The following is a 21,126-nucleotide window of genomic DNA, read 5'->3' as shown; positions in this document are numbered from 1 at the left end:
TTTGCTTGATCATCTCGGCGTTACACAACCAAATCAAACGTCCAACGATCCTATCAATTCTTCTACTAGTTGTTCCGAGGGAGCACCATCAAGACAAGAAGAAACAGAGGTCGAATCTCAACCCCTGCCTCAAGTGACAACATCGGGTTCTCCTGAAAAAGATATCAACGAGGTCGATCGTGACCCCAACGCAACCAATGCCGATACTGAGCCATTGCTGCCATCAACTGCCGTCATTTCCCAACTCCGGCGTAGTGAGGGTCTCAAATTTCCGTCAATCTGGAGAGACAAATGTGTGTACTACAATAATCAGGCAGTGGCTCATCCTATCCAAGCCGTGTGCTCACTTGACATTGTCCCGCCGGTTCATGCAGCTTTTCTTAGCAAGATTGATGCTCAGTTTATTCCACAAACCTACGACGAGGCCAAAGAGAACCAGGAATGGCTGGACGTCGTTGACGATGAAACCGGTGACATGGTCTGTAACCACACTTGGGACGAGGCCGACCTACCAAAGGGTAAGAGAGCGGTCAGCTCTAAATGGGTGTTCACCATAAAGTATCTTAGTAATGGTGATGTGGAGCGCTACAAAGCTCGCCTTGTGGCTAGGGGCTTCACCCAAACATATGGAACCAACTACACTGATACATTTGCACCTGTAGCGAAGTTAAAAACCGTTCGAGTTGTTCTCTCTCTCGCCACAAACTTATCTTGGGAGCTGTGGCAGATGGACGTCAAGAATGCTTTCCTTCAGGGGGAGCTCGAGGAAGAAGTCTATATGCATCCTCCTCCTGGTTTGGAGAATATTGTTGCTCCGGGTAAGGTTCTCAGGCTCCGCAAAGCTATTTATGGTTTGAAACAATCTCCACGAGCATGGTACCACAAGCTTTTCTCTACTCTTTGTACCCATGGCTACAAGCGTTCAGAAGCGGATCACACCTTGTTTACTCTTCGCTCTACTGGTGGCCTGGTCGTGGTCTTGATCTATGTGGACGATATCATCATTTCTGGCGACGATAAGGACGGTATATGCAACACCAAAACTCTTCTTAACTCTACATTTGATATTAAAGATCTTGGTGAGCTTAAATACTTTATTGGGATTGAAATCTCTCGCTCTCCGGAGGGTTTGTTTCTATCCCAACGAAAGTATACACTTGATCTTCTGAATGAGACAGGTAAACTTGGAGCCAAACCAGTGTCCACGCCACTTGAAGAAGGATACCAGGTCAAGCGAAGGGAGGAGATGAAGAAAACGCCACCTAACGCCCCGGTCAACAAGCTTACTGAGCCGTACGAGGATGTAGGGAGATACCGTCGACTTGTGGGTAAATTAATCTATCTTACAATCACAAGGCCTAACCTATGCTACACGGTCAATCAAGTCAGTCAACATATGCAAGATCCAACGAATTTTGATTGGCAAACGGTGGAACGGATTTTTTGCTATCTCAAGGGGAGCCCGGGCCAAGGTATTTGGATGGGCAAGAACGACAAAACTGAATTAGTAGGATATTGTGATGCAGACTATGTTGGTGATACAGTGGATAGGAGGTCAACAACTGGGTATTGTACATTCGTGGGAGGTAATCTAGTGACTTTGAAGTCAAAGAAGCAGAAGGTTGTCTCATGTTCAAGCGCCGAGTCGGAGTATAGGGCCATGAAGAAACTAACCAATGAACTTACATGGCTTCAAGCACTTCTCAAAGACCTTGGATTCGAGTCAGATCAACTGATAACCATGCACTGTGACAACAACGCGGCAATACATATTGCTACAAACTCAGTTTTCCATGAACGGACCAAGCATATTGAAGTGGACTGCCATAAAGTTCGAGAGAAGATTGAAGAAGGAGTAATCTTACTGTGCCATACTCCAAGTAAAGATCAGTTGGCCGACATCTTCACCAAGGCTACGAGTCCTCAAGTTTGTGAATACATCTATGGCAAACTTGGACTCGCGGATCCCACACATCCAAGATAAGCTCGCCTAACTCGTGAATGTCATACTGTTTTTCCATTAACATAGTTTTGTCCCATGAGGTTTTCTTTGTTGAGGTTTTTAATGAGGTGATACTTCACGGGTTCCAAGCCTAGCCATCTCATCCAGCTAGGCTTGAGGGGGAGTATTGACCGGGATCAATCATGAACTTGGTGATGGTCCAAGAGAGGGATCGAGAATCCCTCCTAATAACCGTTAGACGAGAAATCAAATGTGATCACGTGTGGAGTCTTTTTATGGAAACCAAGGATATGTCACACCTACTTTCCTTATGTCCCTATCTATATGTGGGATTGTATTAAGGGCGTAACCCTAGTTCCCTTGTACTATAAAAGGGCTCTAGCCGACATTGTATTTTGTATTCTAATGGAAGTCCATCGATTCTCATATTCTCTTTGTTAAACACACACATCATCTCTCTAATTCTCACACATCTCTACACTACTTCCGCTAATCCTAACAGTCAGGAACACCGGGCAAGTCCACACGGACATAGACCTTGTCATTCTCCAGAACCTTCACTTCAACGAAACCCTTTGGACCCGCTTTCTGGAACTGATTGTTCGTCGCATAGAATGCCTCTGTGATCAGTACGTAGTACAAAAAGATTGAAAAAAAAGTCGTCAAAAACTTCATGAAAAAAGCATACACAGAACAAAGGGGAGAGACAAAACTACATAGTCTACATGGATTCATCATAATATATTTGGGTGTTCATGAACAAAACAAATAAAAGACTTTCTTCTTTTCAATGCAAAAAGATATTTCTATACATAAATCAACCATCAAGGAACAAGAAACTGAGTAATGAACTAACTTGATCAGCTTCATTATCATTTTCATGAAAAAAATCACATTTTTTTTGGGAAAAAAGCAATATATATATGGTCTTGGGAAGATCTAATAATAGCTGGAAAACAAAAACAGATAACTACCAGAGGAAGAAGAAATATATATACCTCCAAAGCCTGGAGTTCTTGACAGGTCAATGCATCACACCTTTCTCTCACCCATCTCTCTCTCTTCTTTCTTTTAATTTGTTTTCCTCGCTCTTCTACTAGGTTGCATAAAAATGGCGTTTTTATTTTATTTTGCTGTTAATAAAAAAAATAGAGACCCATCGCACCGTCTGTGACGTGGCACGCTCCAGGTGGTTCTTCTTTTTTTCCCCCTTGATAGCCAAGTTTGATGGGTCTTCCCTACGTCACTCTCCTCATCTTTTAACCACAAGTAAAAAAAAAAATTGCTTCCTCTTTTTTAATATTTTTACGTCAAGAGAAGGAGCTGACGTCACCAATTCTGTGATTATGAATTGTGTTCCCTGTCACAAAAAGCTATAATAAACTTTAAAACATCATCTCTAATTCTCTGCTCCTTTATGAGCATTTCGATATATTCAATTGGGGGATTATCAAATGTCTGAGCGAGGATCTGTACAATTTGACATTCCATGTACGTAGTTAAGAATTGTCAATATCAGCTTTAGGGGTTCTGATTTCTGATTAATCATCAACATAATCAGGTTATTCGATGGAACCAGCTTAATTAGAGGGAACAAAAGAAATTAGAAAAAAGTACTTTGAAGATGCAGCATTTGAACAAGTAGATGAACTATTTCAGAGGGACAGGACACTAATGCAAAAACAGAGTATCAAGTTATCTATATCGGCATTTATAAAGCTTGAAGACTTACACATGATTGGAAGGCATGAGAAGCTTCTAGAAGGACAAAGAGCTTCATGTTTACAATAGGAATGTAAACATGAAGAAAGAGGGAAATTTCATAAACCATAAAGAAAAAGGAAATTGTCCAATTTCTATTAGAATTAGATTAGGTAATTTACTAATTAAATAGTCAATACCTAGATCTATAAATAGGGGTGCTATGGCTAGGTTGAGCTTTAGCACAAACAAGAGAAAGTTTATCTGGCTACTAAGTTTTAGTCTTTAAGAAAAAGAGCTAAGAACTTAAAGAGAGCAAGAGAGATCTTTAAAAGAGTTTTGAGAGATTAGAAAATTGTTTAGAACAAACTTGTAAACAGATTTTCTATCAATCAAAGAGTGTTTAAAGAAATCATTATTTGTATTGTTCAGATCAAAAGTTCTCACATTTTCAATTGGTATCAGAGCGAGGCTTGTTCGGATTACTACAGGTGAGATTCTGCGGACAAGATGGAGAGCTACAGAGATCTGATCAACAACAACAAGGTTGTTTTGGATGATGGAAACTATGGGTTTTGGAAGTCAAGGATTAAATCTATCATCGGAGGTATTGATCGTCTGGCTTGGAAGATTGTTATAGAAAAGTGGGAGGAACCGACAATCAAAGATGAATCATGCAATCGAATTCCTAAACCGGAGTCAGACTGGACCGATGAAGAGCAAAAGAAACCAAAGTTCAACTCAAGAGCCTTAAGTGCTATTCATTGTAGTGTTGGAAGAAAACAGTTCGAATTGATTCAAAGATGTGAAACTGCTAAAGAGGCATGGGATATCCTTCAAATTCATTATGAAGGTACAACAAAAGTACAAAGTTCAAAAAAAGACATGTTGGCCTCTAGATTTGAGAATCTAAAGATGGAGGAGCATGAATCAATTTCAGACTTTAGCTCAAATTTGAGTGCTCTAGCACAAGAAGCTCTAACTTTTAGGAAAACTTATAAGGATCAGAAGTTAGTCAAAAAGTTTTTAAGGTGTCTCCCACCAAGATTCATGGGATACAATACAGCCTTAACTGTCTCTCAAGATTTAGACAACCTGAGTTATAGCGAAGTGGTTGGAATGTTACAAGCACACGAGATGAAACTTAATGGAATTAAGAAACCAAAAGGAATAGCTTTAGCAGTTAGCAAAGACATAACTGACCAAGGAGAAGAAGATGTTGTGAGCTTGTTGGTAAGAAGATTTGATCGAGCTTTACGAAGAATAGAACGAGGTCAAGGTCCAAGGAAGAGCAACTCTTTCAAAAAGACGAGTGAAGACAAAAAGGTAGATATGCAATGTCATGAGTGTAAAGGATATGGCCATTTTATTCGAGAGTGTCCAACAATCAAGTTGCGAGATGGAAAGTGCACAATGTGCAAGGGTACTGGACACACCCATGAAGAGTGTGTGAGTAATTCTAAAGCTAAGAAAGAGAAATCTATGATTAGCATTGAGAATGAATCAGACAATGACTGCAGCAGTGAAGAAGAGCTCATCAATTTAGTAGCTATGGTAGGAATCACTGAATTTGAGAATGAGGAAGAGGTAACTGATTCAGAATCAGAAGGAGAAGAAGTTCTTGGCATCGTTCAGAATTACAAAGAAGTGCGAAATACACTTATTACTCTTGGGAAGGAAAATCAAGGGTTGGTAAAAGAAAAACTTCGTCTAGAAGCACTTGTTATGTCTTTGCAAGATGAATTAACAAATGAAAAAAAGATTGCTAAGGATTCGCTAGATTTGATGAAAGAGAAGTTGATTTTATCAGCAAAAGCAGACAAGTTGGAAGAATAGCTGATTAATGAAAAGAAAAGAACCACAGAACTACAATATAAATTAGATCAACAACATAGAAAGATTCATATGTTTGCAGGTACAAAGCAACTTGACAAGATTTTAAGCTATGGGAGAAAAGAGAATACTCATATAGGATTAGGCTATAATGAGAGCAAGGGAGCTAAATCACAGACAACTAAATTTGTGTCGGCTAAAGCATAACAATCTAAGAAGGAGACATTTATGGGAGTGCCTAATGGATCTTTGAGCTGTTATTTTTGTGGGAAAATTGTTCACTTTAAACGATTTTGTTATAAGTATTGGCAGAAGGTCAGTACCTTAAAGCGTCAAGGAAGATTCTTTTGGAATGGAGTTAAAAGACAAGTTTGGATGAAGAAAACTGATCTATATCAGCCAGGTCCAACTGTAGCTTCTGGATCAGGATTTAGATGCAATATGGCCATGATTACTGAAGCACAAGAAGATGCAGAGCCTTGGTTCTTTGATAGCGGTTGCTCAAGACATATGACCGGAACCAAGAGTAATCTACAGAACATTAAGAAATTGAAGGGACGAACAGTAACATTTGGAGATGGTAGTCATGGGTTCATACAAGGCAAAGGTACAACATGTGATACAGAGCTTCCATAACTTGTGAATGTCTATCTAGTTCAAGGATTGCGTGCCAATCTGATAAGTATCAGTGAACTCTGTGACGAAGGATTATCAGTCTTATTCACAAAGATCGATTGTAAAACATTGGATGAATCAGGCAATATCAAGTTATATGGTGTGAGATATGGAAACAATTGTTACATGTGGGAGAAACAATCAATCAAGTGCTTCAGTGCTCAAGGTAGTATAGATCTCTGGCATCAACGATTTGGTCATATGAATACACAAAATCTTACTCCTCTCGTGAATAAAGAGATAATTCGAGGGGTACCCAAACTTAAGAGTGAAGACAATGTGGTGTGTGGACCTTGTAATCAGGGAAAACAAGTCAAGATTCAGCACAAAAAGGTTCCAGATGTTCAATTAAAGTCATTTCTGGATTTGATTCACATGGATTTGATGGGACCAATGCAAGTAGAAAGCTTAGCTGAAAAGAAGTATGTGTATGCACTAGTTGATGATTACTCTAGATACACTTGGGTTCGATTTATCCGTGAGAAGTCAGATACAGTGGACAGTTTTAAGATCTTAGCTTTACAACTACTTAATGAACGTGGAGGCATCAAGAAAATTTGGAGTGATCATGGTGGAGAATTTCAAAATGAGTCTATGAAGGAGTTTTGTGAACAACATGGGATTGCACATCAGTTCTCAGCACCAAGAACCCCACAACATAATGGAGTGGTAGAAGGAAAAAATAGAACTCTTCAGGAAATGGCAAGAGCAATGATTCATGGAAACCTTGTTCCTAAGAAATTCTGGGCTGAAGCTTTGAACACTGCATGCTAAATAATTAACAGAGCCTATGTGCGTAGAGATACAACCAAGACGCCTTATGAGTTGTGGAAAGGCAAAACACCAAATCTGAGCTATTTCCATGTTTTTGGGTGCAAATGCTACATTTTAAATGACAAAGATTATCTTGGTAAATTCGATCCCAGAAGTGATGAAGGCATGTTCTTGGGTTATGCGGAGAGTAGTACAGCATTCAAAGTATGCAACAAACGTACAGACTTAATCATGGAATCAGTAAATGTGGTTTTTGATGCCCATTCTGTAGCTGTACAAGATGATGATTCATACAGTGATTCAAAACAGGTGAGTATCACTAGAGCACTCAATGAAGTTTCTGAGTTGGATATTCCTGTTACAAAACCAGAAGAAGTACAACAAGTTCATAAAAATCACTCTGCATCTGATGTCATTGGAGACTTGGATGGAAAAATGAAGACTAGAGGTATTCAGCTTGACTTTAAGAAGATGACCAGTTACCTTACAACCCTAGAAACAGTTTTCTATGAGTGTTTTGTGTCAATGATCGAACCAAAGGATCATATAGAAGCTGTTCAAGATGAGTTTTGGATTATAGTCATGGAAGAAGAACTTGAACAGTTTGAGCGTAATGATGTTTGGGAACTGGTTCATAGACCAATAGATGTGAATATCATTGGCACAAAGTGGATTTTCAAGAGCAAAATTGATGAGAGTGGTGTTGTGGTTCGCAATAAAGCAAGATTAGTTGCACAAGGATATACGCAGATCGAAGGTGTGGATTTTGAAAAAACTTTTGCACCAGTAGCAAGACTTGAGTCCATTAGACTATTTCTAGGAATGGCTTGTATTTTGAACTTCAAAGTTTTTCAGATGGATGTTAAGAGTGTATTTTTAAATGGGATTTTGCAAGAGGAGGTATATGTTGAACAACCCAAAGGGTTTGAAGATCCAGTTAGGTCTGAGTATGTATACAAGCTAAAGAAAGCTCTTTATGGATTGAAGCAAGCTCCAAGAGCTTGGTATGAAAGGCTAACTAGTTTCCTGTTAGAGCAGAACTATATTAGAGGAAGTGTGGACAAGACCTTATTTATCTTGGAACAAGATGATGATATCTTGATGGTTCAGATTTATGTTGATGACATTATTTTTGGAAGTACTTCAAAGGAGTTAGTGGATAGGTTTGTGAGTAGTATGACACATGAATTTGAAATGAGTTTGGTTGGAGAATTAAAGTATTTTCTCGGGTTGCAGATTACACAGTCAGATCAAGGAATTTTTATTTCACAAAGCACATATGCTAGACAACTTCTTAAAAAGTTTCAGATGGATAAGTGCAAAGAAGCTTTGATACCTATGAGTACTGCATTGAAACTGTCAAAAGATGTTGATGGTAACGATGTGGATGTCAAGCAGTATAGAGGAATGATTGGGAGTTTGCTATATCTTACTGCTAGTAGACCAGATTTGAGTTTTAGTGTGGGGATATGTGCAAGGTTTCAGTCAAAACCAAAACAGTCTCATCTTGAAGCAGTCAAGCGGATTATCAAGTATGTTAAAGGAACTGTTGCTTTGGGATTTGGTACTCTAAAGGTTCAAACAAAGGGTTGGTTGGTTTTCGCGATGCGGATTATGCAAGAAGTGTAACAGATCGGAAGAGTACAAGTTGAGGTTGTTTCTTTTTAGGCAATAATCTAATAGCCTGGTTGAGTACGAAACAAAATTCAATGTCTTTGTCTATAGCTGAATCAGAATATATAGCAATGGGGAGTTGTTGTACTCAGTTGTTATGGATGAAGCAGATGTTAGCAGATTATGGTATGAATTTAGGGGTACTACAAGTGTATTGTGACAATAGGAGTGCAATTGATATCTCTAAAAATCCAGCACAACATTCAAGAACCAAGCACATTGATGTGAGACATCATTTTATCAGAGAATTGGATGAAAGAAAGCAAGGTTTGATTGAGCATGTTGATACTGAAGAACAGCTAGCAGATATTTTCACCAAAGCTTTAGATTTTAATCGTTTTTCGTTCTTGCGAAATTCGATTGGTGTGTGTAAGTTGTGAATCATTCATAAGATTGGAGCTGGTACAGGAGGAGATATGGTTGATAAATTTGGTACGGCTCAAATTCAATTGATGTTTGGTTTATTGATTTTGATTGAAGGTTTAATAGAATCTGAGATAAAGGGCTGTGTTTTAAAAAATATATATATTCTCGAGATTTGGGTGGATTTTGTGGTTTTGTATGTTTAAAAAAAAGGAAAACAAAATATTTGTTTTGTGATTCACAAAATAAGAAGAGGAAAGGTTAAGAGTCTCAACTTTGTGTTTGTCAAAGAAAACCCTAAAAAGAAAACAAATTGAAGATGGTAAGGGCGACTCGAAGAGGTTTGATAAGCAAAGGAAGAGAATCGGAGATGTCTCGAAGTGATGGTTTGGCAACCCGACCACATCTGGTTGATGAAGCAAGTGATGCTGAAGAAGTTCAACCCCGAATTGTGCCGTATGGATCCGACAGTGATGATGATTCATCTAAGGATGATTTTGTTGAACCTCGAGTAGTGAAACAAGTTTACTTTGTGGTGTGAATGATGATGTATGCAATGGTGAGATATGAATGGAATGATGGATGGGTGTTTTAATTCCCCTTATGCTATTGCAGTACAAGAGGTATCAATCCTAAATGAGTGTTTGTGAACAATTAAGATATGCATATGAATCTAAGTTAAGACAAATGTAAAGATTGTTTGTCACTAACAATCCTAGGAAGAAAATGTAAAATGCAGAAAATAAACTACAAGAACTAACAACTAGATGCAAATGAAACTGAATGATTGAAGCAGTGATAAAGCAAGAACAGAAACAGAGACTACTACTAATGAACTAATGCAAGATAATTAATGAACTGAAAACTAAATGTATGCAACTGGAATGAAACAGGAATGAAACAAGACAAACACAAATCATAGACACAGAGTTCTGGGGATGAACTCGAGCAGCACTCGACCAAGTGTAGGTCGAGTGGGTGGTCGAGCTAGACTAGACGCAGAAACAGAGCAATACAATAAAAACAGAGTAATGCTAAATCCAATCAAACAACAAGCAAGCAACATGATTAAGACTAAGATTTCAATAAACAAAGAAGGTCCTGAGGATGGATTCATGGGATGGACTAATCATTGTGGTTATCTAACTTGGTCAACAAATCTCAAGCAAACTTTGAGCTAACCTCTAGACATATTAATCTAAGACAAGTTTCTCCCACTCTCATGGTCAAGAAACAATCAAACCTATGCAATTCTAGACTTGTTCTCACACAGTAAAGAATCTACACAAGCAGGCATTAAGCAATACATCTCAAACCAAACAAGACCTCTAATCTCTTAGCAAGCCTAATGGTAAGCTCTAGATCTAGCCTTATCTATGCTTCCTAAACATTGGTGTGATGCTAAGAAGCTTGAAATCAGACTCTACCCTCTCAGATATAGAATCAGCATTAAGATCATCTACCCTAGAAGAGATCTACAACAATCAAGCTTGACCAAGTCACACAAACCACAAGATCAATCCATCCTAACCCATCCTCAAGATCCTAAGGAAACTACTCACAACAATACATGGTGATCAAAGTCAAAAACCCAGAAAATATTGAAACTTGCATTATTAGAAAGATTAAACAAAGATCTTCAATATTGATGAAAGGATGAAACTCAAATTCTCAATATCTTGAAAGTTATAGCACCAACAAAATATAAGAATCTAGTCTTCTTTCATAAGGAAGTACAAGATCTTAAAAATAAAAATGCAAAAGGAATAAAACTAAAAAGGTAAAAACTAGGTTTAGGGAATATCTAAAAAGTTGGACTCTTTGGTGGCTGCAGGTACAAGGCCTTATATATGTGAGGAGGTGGAAGCCCTAAAAATAGAAAAAGTCAAAGTAGTCAACGGCTCGGTCAACTCGACCAGTGCTCGGTCGAGTCCATGGTCGAGCTGGCTTCTCTCGTGCACACTCCACTCGGTCGAGTCCATCTACCCACTCGGTCGAGTGCTTGGTCGAGTTGGACTCTGGACCTTGGTTCTTCAGCCTTAACTCTCTTGCTTTCCCTTCAAGATTGCTTCACTTCTCCTCAGGATTGTTTCCGTGCTCCTTAAGCTCCAAAATCACCTGTTTATGCATGAGAAGATGCAAATGCAATGCAACTAAACTCTAATGCATGATTAGTCCTAAAGCTACACAATAATGATGAAAATGGCTAGCAAAAGATGCAAAAGATGTGAATAAACTAAGGGAAAACATGGTAAAATATATGAACATCAACACCCCCAAATTTAGTGTTTGCTTGCCCTCAAGCAAATAAACAAGACATAAGAAGGTAGATGAGGTTTGAAAGTGGGATCTCAGCTCCTAAAGCTTGCAAATAGACCATCTAGAATCAATGTCCAAGTTACTAGTACTATGATGCAAGTTGAATGAGCTATACTTAAAGACTTTAGACAAGCATATCACAACCTTCACTGATTTGAGCCTTAGACATCCACATGCATTCAAATCAACCATTTCCTTTAACATTCATTAATCAAGAACATGAATCAATTCGATGCAATGCTTAAACTCATTTGGCTTGGCAGTAAAAGGTTTAGAGACAATGATGGTCTCTTTTTAGAGTAGGGCTTATCAATATCAAGGTTCTCTCATAAAAAAAATGGATTGAGCTTTAGAAGAATGCTAAAGGTAAGAACACTTAGACACATACAAGAACAAAACCTTGTCTACCCAAAGGCACCCAAAGTGTTTATCCTATCAATCTAAACCCAATTGGTCCTAGTGCTACCCTTTAACTTCTTTTCTTCTTTTTCATCCTTTTCTCTTTTGGTTTTAGAGTCTTAGGAGAGGTTTCTTATTTGATCTCTCTAGTGGAATGGGGGATTCTTACTTATTTGCTATGGTTCTCTTTTCTTCTTATTCTTAAGACATATAAGCATTTTGCTAGACTTCTCTTTTCTTTCTTTCTTTTCTTTAACTAGAACCATCTTTAAACAACCTTATTCTTCCCATTCTTTCACTAGACTTTAAATTTTCTTAAACACATTCCCCTCCTAAAGACTCTAACCTTTTCTTTCTCTTTTTCCTCTTTTCTTTTTCATAATAGCCAAGTCCCAAACCCAACAAGTGAACCACCTAGTCCTATCTAGTTTGAAAAATGCAAACTAGAACTACACAAGGCTTTACTCTTGTCAGTTCAAACCTAACACTTTCTACCAAGCTCAATCCCAAAAATAGGCCTCACACTCACAAGAATAAACATGGCTTGAAAGAAGGTTTGGTTTAGGGGTAGGGGAACTGATTCTTAATGAGGAAATCAGCTACTTGGATCAACAAGAGTGGTAAAAAGGAAGAAGATGATCCAAATATGTATATGGTATCCATGAGTTTAAAGCATTGCACACATTGATAATTGAAAGTTAATATTAGGTTCTTATAAATAGGAAATGGTTTCAAATCTCAACATGCTTCAATTTAGACCAAATGCAATGTAGGAATTCAAGGCTTGGTTCAATCTTATTCTAACCACTCAACTAGCATCAAAGTACTATTAACTTGGGCATTGATCCTAGTTTAGTGAATAAACAAGCTAATAAGGGAATACTCATCATAGATCCCTAATGCAAGTACTATACAATCCTACATGAAACATGCTAAACAAGATCCTAATGTGCAGTGCAAACTACATGAACACTCTTTTTTTTATAAAGATTTTTGCAAAAATTTTCAAATTTTTAGGGTTTTTCTATGCCTTAGATGCTATGCAAGTATTAACATGATTATGCTAAAAATTTGAAATAAGAAAACAAAACACTACATCAAATGCTATCTCAAACCCTCCCCCAAACTTAAATCACACAGTCCCTTGTGTGAAAGATATTTGCTTGAGGATTCAAGACTTAAAACAAAACACAACATATGAAATGCTATGGTATATACAATGGTAAGGTGATAATGTTACCTCAAGGATTGGAGAAGAAGCTGTCCACATCCTCCTGCATACTATCAAAGGTGTAGCTGGGGTCCTGCTGGTGACTGGAGGAAGGTGATTGGGGCAGCTCGACAATGCCAATCGACCGTGACTCGGTCGAGTGCATGTCCGAGTGGGGGGGTCGAGCTGGACCGCGAGTCTCCGTTAGCTGTCCCTTCCTGTTCTATTCAGACTCCCTAGCTTGCCTAACCATGAAAATACGAAAGCAAAAATCAAAATACTAAAATTCCAAGGCAATATGTACAGAGATACCTTAGGGATTTCCTCCCTAGTGAGCTTGTTTAAAGTCACTAAGCTTGACTTTGATGCCTTTTCATGATTGAGGAGCATCCTTGAGAAGCATTGTGCACTTCTCATGAGTTTCCTTCTCCCCTAAATACTTCTTAACTCTCTGACCATTGACTGTAAATTCACTCCCATCCTTGTTGAGAAGTGTTACAGCTCCATAAGGTAGGATCTCCTTGACTTCAAAAAGGCCTCCCCATCTACTTTTTAGCTTCCCAGGGAATAACTTGAGTCTTGAATTGTAGAGCAAAGCCTGGTCTCCAGCCTTTAGGTCCTTGATAAGAATCTTCTTATCATGGAAGGCTTTGGTTCTCTCCTTGTAGATTTTGGAATTTTCATAAGCTTCCAATCTGATTTCCTCAAGCTCATGCAGATCAAGGCTTCTCTTGGCTTGTGCTGTTTCTAGATCCAAGTTCAAGAGTTTTATTGCCCAGAGAGCCTTGTACTCAACTTCAACTGGGAGGTGGCAAGACTTGCCATACACAAGCTGGAATGGGGTTCTTCCTATTGGTGTTTTGAAAGCTGTCCTATATGCCCAAAGTGTTTCATCAAGTTTAGTAGACCAATCCTTTCTTGTTGCTCCCACTATTCTTGACAGAATGGCCTTGATCTGCTTATTGGAAACTTCAACTTGCCCATTAGTTTGGGGATGATAAGCTGTAGACACTTTGTGCTTAACCCCATACTTCTTTAGCATTCCTTCAAAGATTTTGTTGATGAAGTGTGTTCCTCCATCACTTATCACAGCCCTTGGAATTCCATACCTTGGGAAGATTATTGATTTGAAGAGCTTAAGGACTACCTTGTGGTCATTAGTGGGGCTAGCAATGGCTTCTACCCACTTTGAGACATAGTCCACTGCCACAAGTATGTAGACATTCCCATTTGAAGGAGGGTTAAAAGGTCCCATGAAATCAATTCCCCACACATCAAATATCTCAACTTCAAGGATTGGATTCTGTGGCATCTCATTCCTCCTTGTGATGTTCCCCATTCTTTGGCAAGCATCACACTTTGTAATGAATTTGTGAGTATCCTTGAATAAAGTAGGCCACCATAGGCCAGCTTGTAAGACTTTCTGGGCTGTCTTGAAAGTTGCAAAATGTCCTCCATAAGCAGAACCATGACAATGTCCCAACACTCCTTCTACTTCACTTTCTGCTATGCATCTTCTAAACAACCCATCTGACCCCTTTCTGTAGAGATAAGGTTCATCCCAATAGTATCCATTTATGTCCTTGAGGAGTTTCTTCTTTTTGTAATGGTCCATGTCCACTGGGATTTCCTCACACACCTTGTAGTTGACTATATCAGCATACCAAGGTAGATCCTCACTCTCAAGTGCCAACCACTCCTCCATCTGCTCCTGCTCGATCGGGTCACCAAACTCACTCGGTCGAGTGCATGCTCGAGTTGGTGGTCGAGCTGGCTGCCGGGTTGTTCCAAATAGCATCAGTTTCTCCTCAGGCATTGAGTCATCAATTGGAATCTCCTCCTCTATCCTCATCCTTGATAAATGATCAGCTACTCCATTCTCTATCCCTTTCTTATCAACTATTTCCATGTCAAATTCTTGGAGAAGCAAAATCCACCTCAACAGCCTTGGTTTGGTGTCTTTCTTTGAGTAGATGTGCCTCAAGGCAGCATGATCAGTGTACACAATCACCTTGGATCCTACCAAGTAGCTTCTGAATTTTTCAAAAGCAAATACCACTGCTAGGAGTTCCTTTTCTGTTGTTGAGTATCTTCCTTGAGTTTCATCCAAGGTTCTACTTGCATGGTGAATCACATGCAGCTTCTTATCTTTTTTCTGTCCTAGAACTGCTCCTACTGCAAAGTCTGAAGCATCACACATGATCTCAAATGGAAGATCCCAGTTTGGTGCTTGGACTATTGGGGCTGAAATCAAAGCAGCCTTGATCTCCTTGAATGCTTTCAAGCAATCTTCATCAAAATTAAACTCAGTCTCCTTACAAAGCAACCTTGTCAATGGCCTAGCTATCTTTGAGAAGTCCTTGATGAACCTCCTATAGAACCCAGCATGGCCAAGGAAGCTTCTTATGTCCTTGACTGTTTTTGGTGGTTGAAGTTGAACCATAACTTCAATCTTTGCCTTGTCAACTTCAATCCCCTTCTCTGAAATCTTATGACCAAGGACTATCCCTTCTTCAACCATGAAGTGACACTTTTCCCAATTCAAAACCAGGTTTGTCTCCTCACATCTCTTTAAAACCCTGCATAGATTAGCAAGACAAGAAGAGAAAGAATCTCCATAGACAGAGAAGTCATCCATAAAAACTTCAACCACATCCTCAATGAGATCAGAGAAGATTGACATCATGCACCTTTGAAAGGTAGCTGGAGCATTACATAATCCAAATGGCATCCTCCTATATGCAAAGGTACCATATGGACATGTGAATGTTGTCTTCTCTTGATCATTAGGATGAATAGGAATTTGGAAAAATCCAGAGTATCCATCCAAGAAACAGTAATGAGTGTGATTGGCTAATCTTTCCAACATTTGATCAATGAAAGGAAGAGGAAAATGATCTTTCCTAGTTGCTGAATTTAGTTTCCTATAGTCAATGCACATCCTATGACCTGTTATGGTTCTAGTTGGAATTAACTCATCTTGATCATTCTTTACTACAGTGATTCCTCCTTTTTTAGGGACACAATGGACTGGTGAAACCCAAGTACTATCAGAAATAGGATAGATTACACCAGCATCAAGCAACTTAAAGATCTCCTTTTTGACTACTTCCTTTAAGTTGGGGTTTAACCTTCTTTGGGGTTCAATGCTAGAATAAGATTCATTTTCAAGGTGAATTCTATGCATGCAGAGGCTAGGTGAAAGTCCTTGAATGTCATCTAAAGTATAACCAATGGCTTTTCTATACTTCCTCAATTCAACAACTAGCAAGTCAAGTTCATTCTCACTCAATTTAGCATTAACTATTACTGGATAAGTAGAGTTCTTACCAAGAAAAACGTACCTTAGCCCAGATGGAAGAGGTTTTAGCTCTACTTTTGGTGCTTTCAACTCAGACCAGTCATCTCTAGAGGATTCAGCAGTGCACTCGGTCGAGTGGGTCCTGCACTCGGTCGAGTGCGTGGTCAAGTGGGTAGTCGAGCTGTCCGTATTTACTACTTGAACTGACCAAACTTCCTCCCTCAATGCTGGTAATCCCTCAAAAATCTCTGGATGGTCTGATTCCTTACATGAATCCAATATCTCTTCATTGGCCTTGGTCTCTTTATAGATGAACCCTTCCTCTCCACTTTTGGTCAAGGCAGTCCTAAGATGATCTTGTTCTGCTAGTTCTTCCATTAGTTCTCCTGTCAGCTTATCCAGCTCTTCAGTCCAAAAGACTTGTCCCCCAATTGTTGGTTTCTTCAAAGCCTCCACAATATCAAATGTCATTTTGAGGCCATCTCCCAAGTTGAGATCAATCTTCCCTTCTCTCACATCTATTATTGCTCCTGCTGTAGCAAGGAAAGGTCTTCCCAAAATCAAAGGATCTTTTGGCTCTTCATCCATTTCCAAGACTACAAAATCTGTTGGGACTTCTACTGCTCCAATTCTAACAGGTAGATCTTCCAAAACACCATGTGGTAGTCTTATTGATCTATCAGCTAAGATCAAAGATACATTGCATGGTTTATACCTTGTAAATCCAAGGCGCCTTGCAACTGTCAAAGGCATGAGGCTCACTGAGGCTCCCAAATCACAAAGGCATCTGTTGAAAGTCAAAGGTCCTATTGAGCAAGGTATAGTGAAGGAGCCTGGATCTCTCAACTTTTGAGGGTTCACTTGCTTTTGGATTATGGCACTACACTCATGGCTAAGATGCACCATCCCCTGAACTTCTTTGATTCTTTCCATCACAGCATCTTTCAAGAACTTCTGGTAAGGAGGAATCATCACAAAAGCATCAATCAAGGGCATCCTAAGCTCAATCTCTCTAACTTGTTTGTCAAACAATGCTTTATACTTGTCAACCATTTGCTTCTTAAACCTTCCTGGGAAGGGAAATGGAGGCTTGTAAGGAGGGGGAATTGACCTAGCTTCCTTTTCCTTGGAGGTAGCTGGCTTAGATGTTTCCTGAGCAGCTGCTCGATCAGGCACTCGATCATGCACACGGTCGAGTGCCTGCTCGAGTGGACGGTCGAGCTGAACACTAGTTTTATCCTGAGCTCCTTCTTGTTGAAAATCCTCCCCATCTTGTTCCACACTGTCCTCAGTGTTTGGTAAAGCTCCCTTTTTGTCTTGTAAAACTCTTCCACTGCGCAAATTAATGGCATGAGCACTTTCTATAGATTGCATAATAGCTTTGCCTTTGTTGTTCTCTTGCTTAGAGGCAGAAGTTTGTTGACCCTCTAGTGTTGTAATCCTTGAAGTAAGTGTGTCAGACTTTCTATTTAGGTCACTGTAAAGATCTGTTATCCTCCTGTTCAGCTCAGCAAATTTATTGGCTTCCTCAATCTTCCCTTGTGTTTGACCAATCAACAGCTGTTGCACCATGGCTCTAAGGTCTTGTTCCTGGCCTTGGTTAGTCTGAAACCCTGGTGGGGGACACAACTGGGGCTGGAACACCTGTTGCTGTTGTTTGGGGACATAGTTTTGGTGCTGTTGAGGCTGTTGAGGAGGGTAGACTTGATCTTGTGGGTTGGCCACATTTGTGCTCCTATAGGACAGATTATTGTTCCTAAACCCTCCTTGGTTATAACCCTTGAAGCCTCCTTGGTTTTGCATATAGCATAACTCAGCAAACTCATTCTCTCCCTCTTGAACTGGAGGCTCCTCTTCACTAACAAAGTGAATAGACTTTTGCTGACTTAGCAAGATCCTATCAAGCTTTTCATTCACCATTTTCAGATCCTTCTTGTACTTGTCTTCTTGATCAGTTGATGATGACCTTATGGTTCTGTCATAGTCCTCATTGTAGTTCCCATCAGACTGTGCAAGGTTCTCTACTAACTCCCAGCCTTCTTCCACATTCTTGTTGAGGAAGTTTCCATTGGAGGTTGTATCAAGAAGCATTCTGAACTTGGGAAGCACTCCTCTATACAATGTGCTCAACAAAGACTCCACACTGAAACCATGATGAGGACATTGAGTTTGGTATCCCTTGAATCTCTCCCAAGCTTCACAAAAGCTTTCATTACTCTTTTGAGCAAATCCAGAGATCTCATTCCTTAGTCTTGCTGTCCTAGCATTGGAGAAAAACTTGGCCAAGAAAGCCTTCTTGCATGCATCCCAAGTAGTGATTGCACCAGTAGGGAGAGTCTTTTCCCATAAATGAGCCTTGTCCCCAAGTGAGAAAGGGAACAACCTCAGCTTGAAACCATCTTCACTTACTCCATTGATCTTGGTAAGACCACAGATTCTATCAAACTCATCAAGATGATCTAGTGGATCTTCCATAGGCAATCCATGGAATTTATTGGCCTGAATCATTGAGATCAATCCACTCTTGATCTCAAAGTTGTTGTTGGCAACAGTTGGTGGCACAATGCCAGCTCTTTGGTTGTGAGTGTTGGGTGCATCTCCAGCACCAATGTTCCTTGGTCTCTGAACCTGATCCTGTTGATCCATAGCTACTATAACCTCTTGTTGTTGCTGAACAACTCTCCTTTGCTTAGCTCCTAAACTCTTGGTCTTGTTGTTGATGTTGTCAATAGGCCTAAGAAGATTGTCCTTTCCTTTAGACCTTGTGTGCATTAACAGACACAAATGATTTTTGCTAGGCAAGCGACTGAGCACAGGCTCAAGTAGGAGGTCAAGTCGACTGGAAAATGATGGTTATAGAGATCCGGCTTCTGGCTCGAGCAGGTGCTCGATCACGACTCGGTCGAGTGGTGGTCGAGTGACTGGTTGAGTGGTACCTGAAATGGAACTTCAACCCAGAAACAGAAGATTCGAGTACAGCAACCTCACAAGCGTATAAAAGAACTTAATCTTAGACTAATATGGATCCTAAATGTCACAAAAACACACTCAAATGGGCAACGGCGCCAAATTGAAACAAGTTTACTTTGTGGTGTGAATGATGATGTATGCAATGGTGAGATATGAATGGAATGATGGATGGGTGTTTCAATTCCCCTTATGCTATTGCAGTACAAGAGGTATCAATCCTAAATGAGTGTTTGTGAACAATTAAGATATGCATATGAATCTAAGTTAAGACAAATGTAAAGATTGTTTGTCACTAACAATCCTAGGAAGAAAATGTAAAATGCAGAAAATAAACTACAAGAACTAACAACTAGATGCAAATGAAACTGAATGATTGAAGCAGTGATAAAGCAAGAACAGAAACAGAGACTACTACTAATGAACTAATGCAAGATAATTAATGAACTGAAAACTAAATGTATGCAACTGGAATGAAACAGGAATGAAACAAGACAAACACAAATCATAGACACAGAGTTCTGGGGATGAACTCGAGCAGCACTCGACCGAGTGTAGGTCGAGTGGGTGGTCGAGCTAGACTAGACGCAGAAACAGAGCAATACAATAAAAACAGAGTAATGCTAAATCCAATCAAACAACAAGCAAGCAACAGGATTAAGACTAAGATTTCAATAAACAAAGAAGGTCCTGAGGATGGATTCATGGGATGGACTAATCATTGTGGTTATCTAACTTGGTCAACAAATCTCAAGCAAACTTTGAGCTAACCTCTAGACATATTAATCTAAGACAAGTTTCTCCCACTCTCATGGTCAAGAAACAATCAAACCTATGCAATTCTAGACTTGTTCTCACACAGTAAAGAATCTACACAAGCAGGCATTAAGCAATACATCTCAAACCAAACAAGACCTCTAATCTCTTAGCAAGCCTAATGGTAAGCTCTAGATCTAGCCTTATCTATGCTTCCTAAACATTGGTGTGATACTAAGAAGCTTGAAATCAGACTCTACCCTCTCAGATATAGAATCAGCATTAAGATCATCTACCCTAGAAGAGATCTACAACAATCAAGCTTGACCAAGTCACACAAACCACAAGATCAATCCATCCTAACCCATCCTCAAGATCCTAAGGAAACTACTCACAACAATACATGGTGATCAAAGTCAAAAACCCAGAAAATATTGAAACATGCATTATTAGAAAGATTAAACAAAGATCTTCAATATTGATGAAAGGATGAAACTCAAATTCTCAATATCTTGAAAGTTATAGCACCAACAAAATATAAGAATCTAGTCTTCTTTCATAAGGAAGTACAAGATCTTAAAAATAAAAATGCAAAAGGAATAAAACTAAAAAAGGTAAAAACTAGGTTTAGGGAATATCTAAAAAGTTGGACTCTTTGGTGGCTGCAGGTACAAGGCCTTATATATGTGAGGAGGTGGAAGCCCTAAAAATAGAAAAAGTCAAAGTAGTCAACGGCTCGGTCAACTCGACCAGTGCTCGGTCGAGTCCATGGTCGAGCTGGCTTCTCTCGTGCACACTCCACTCGGTCGAGTCCATCTACCCACTCGGTCGAGTGCTTGGTCGAGTTGGACTCTGGACCTTGGTTCTTCAGCCTTAACTCTCTTGCTTTCCCTTCAAGATTGCTTCACTTCTCCTCAGGATTGTTTCTGTGCTCCTTAAGCTCCAAAATCACCTGTTTATGCATGAGAAGATGCAAATGCAATGCAACTAAACTCTAATGCATGATTAGTCCTAAAGCTACACAATAATGATGAAAATGGCTAGCAAAAGATGCAAAAGATGTGAATAAACTAAGGGAAAACATGGTAAAATATATGAACATCAAGTAGAACAAGGATTTGCGGGACACAATGATGCGAATTCTGTTGATGATGAGATCGAATTCGTGGGCAAGCGAAGAGGAAAGGATCT

The 21,126-nt window shown here is 39.4% G+C and overlaps 1 long non-coding RNA gene and 1 other non-coding gene across 2 annotated transcripts; one reads left to right on the top strand and one right to left on the bottom strand.

Moving 5' to 3' along the window:
* Positions 1–2,295: 2,295 nt before the first annotated feature.
* LOC147921287 (uncharacterized) lies at positions 2,296–3,070 on the bottom strand. The gene is made up of 2 exons (XR_015588604.1): positions 2,962–3,070; positions 2,296–2,583 (listed from the first exon to the last, which is right to left on the bottom strand). It is a non-coding gene; the product is annotated as an uncharacterized LOC147921287 (long non-coding RNA).
* A 15,288-nt stretch (positions 3,071–18,358) lies between these two features.
* Positions 18,359–18,465, top strand: LOC147921286 (small nucleolar RNA R71). The gene has a single exon (XR_015589829.1). It is a non-coding gene; the product is annotated as a small nucleolar RNA R71 (small nucleolar RNA).
* Positions 18,466–21,126: the final 2,661 nt, after the last annotated feature.

This window comes from Camelina sativa, chromosome 18 (assembly GCF_030686135.1).
Source record: "Camelina sativa cultivar CO46 ecotype springtype chromosome 18, ASM3068613v1".
NCBI lineage: Eukaryota > Viridiplantae > Streptophyta > Magnoliopsida > Brassicales > Brassicaceae > Camelina > Camelina sativa.
This window is presented reverse-complemented; position numbering and strand designations above follow the sequence as displayed.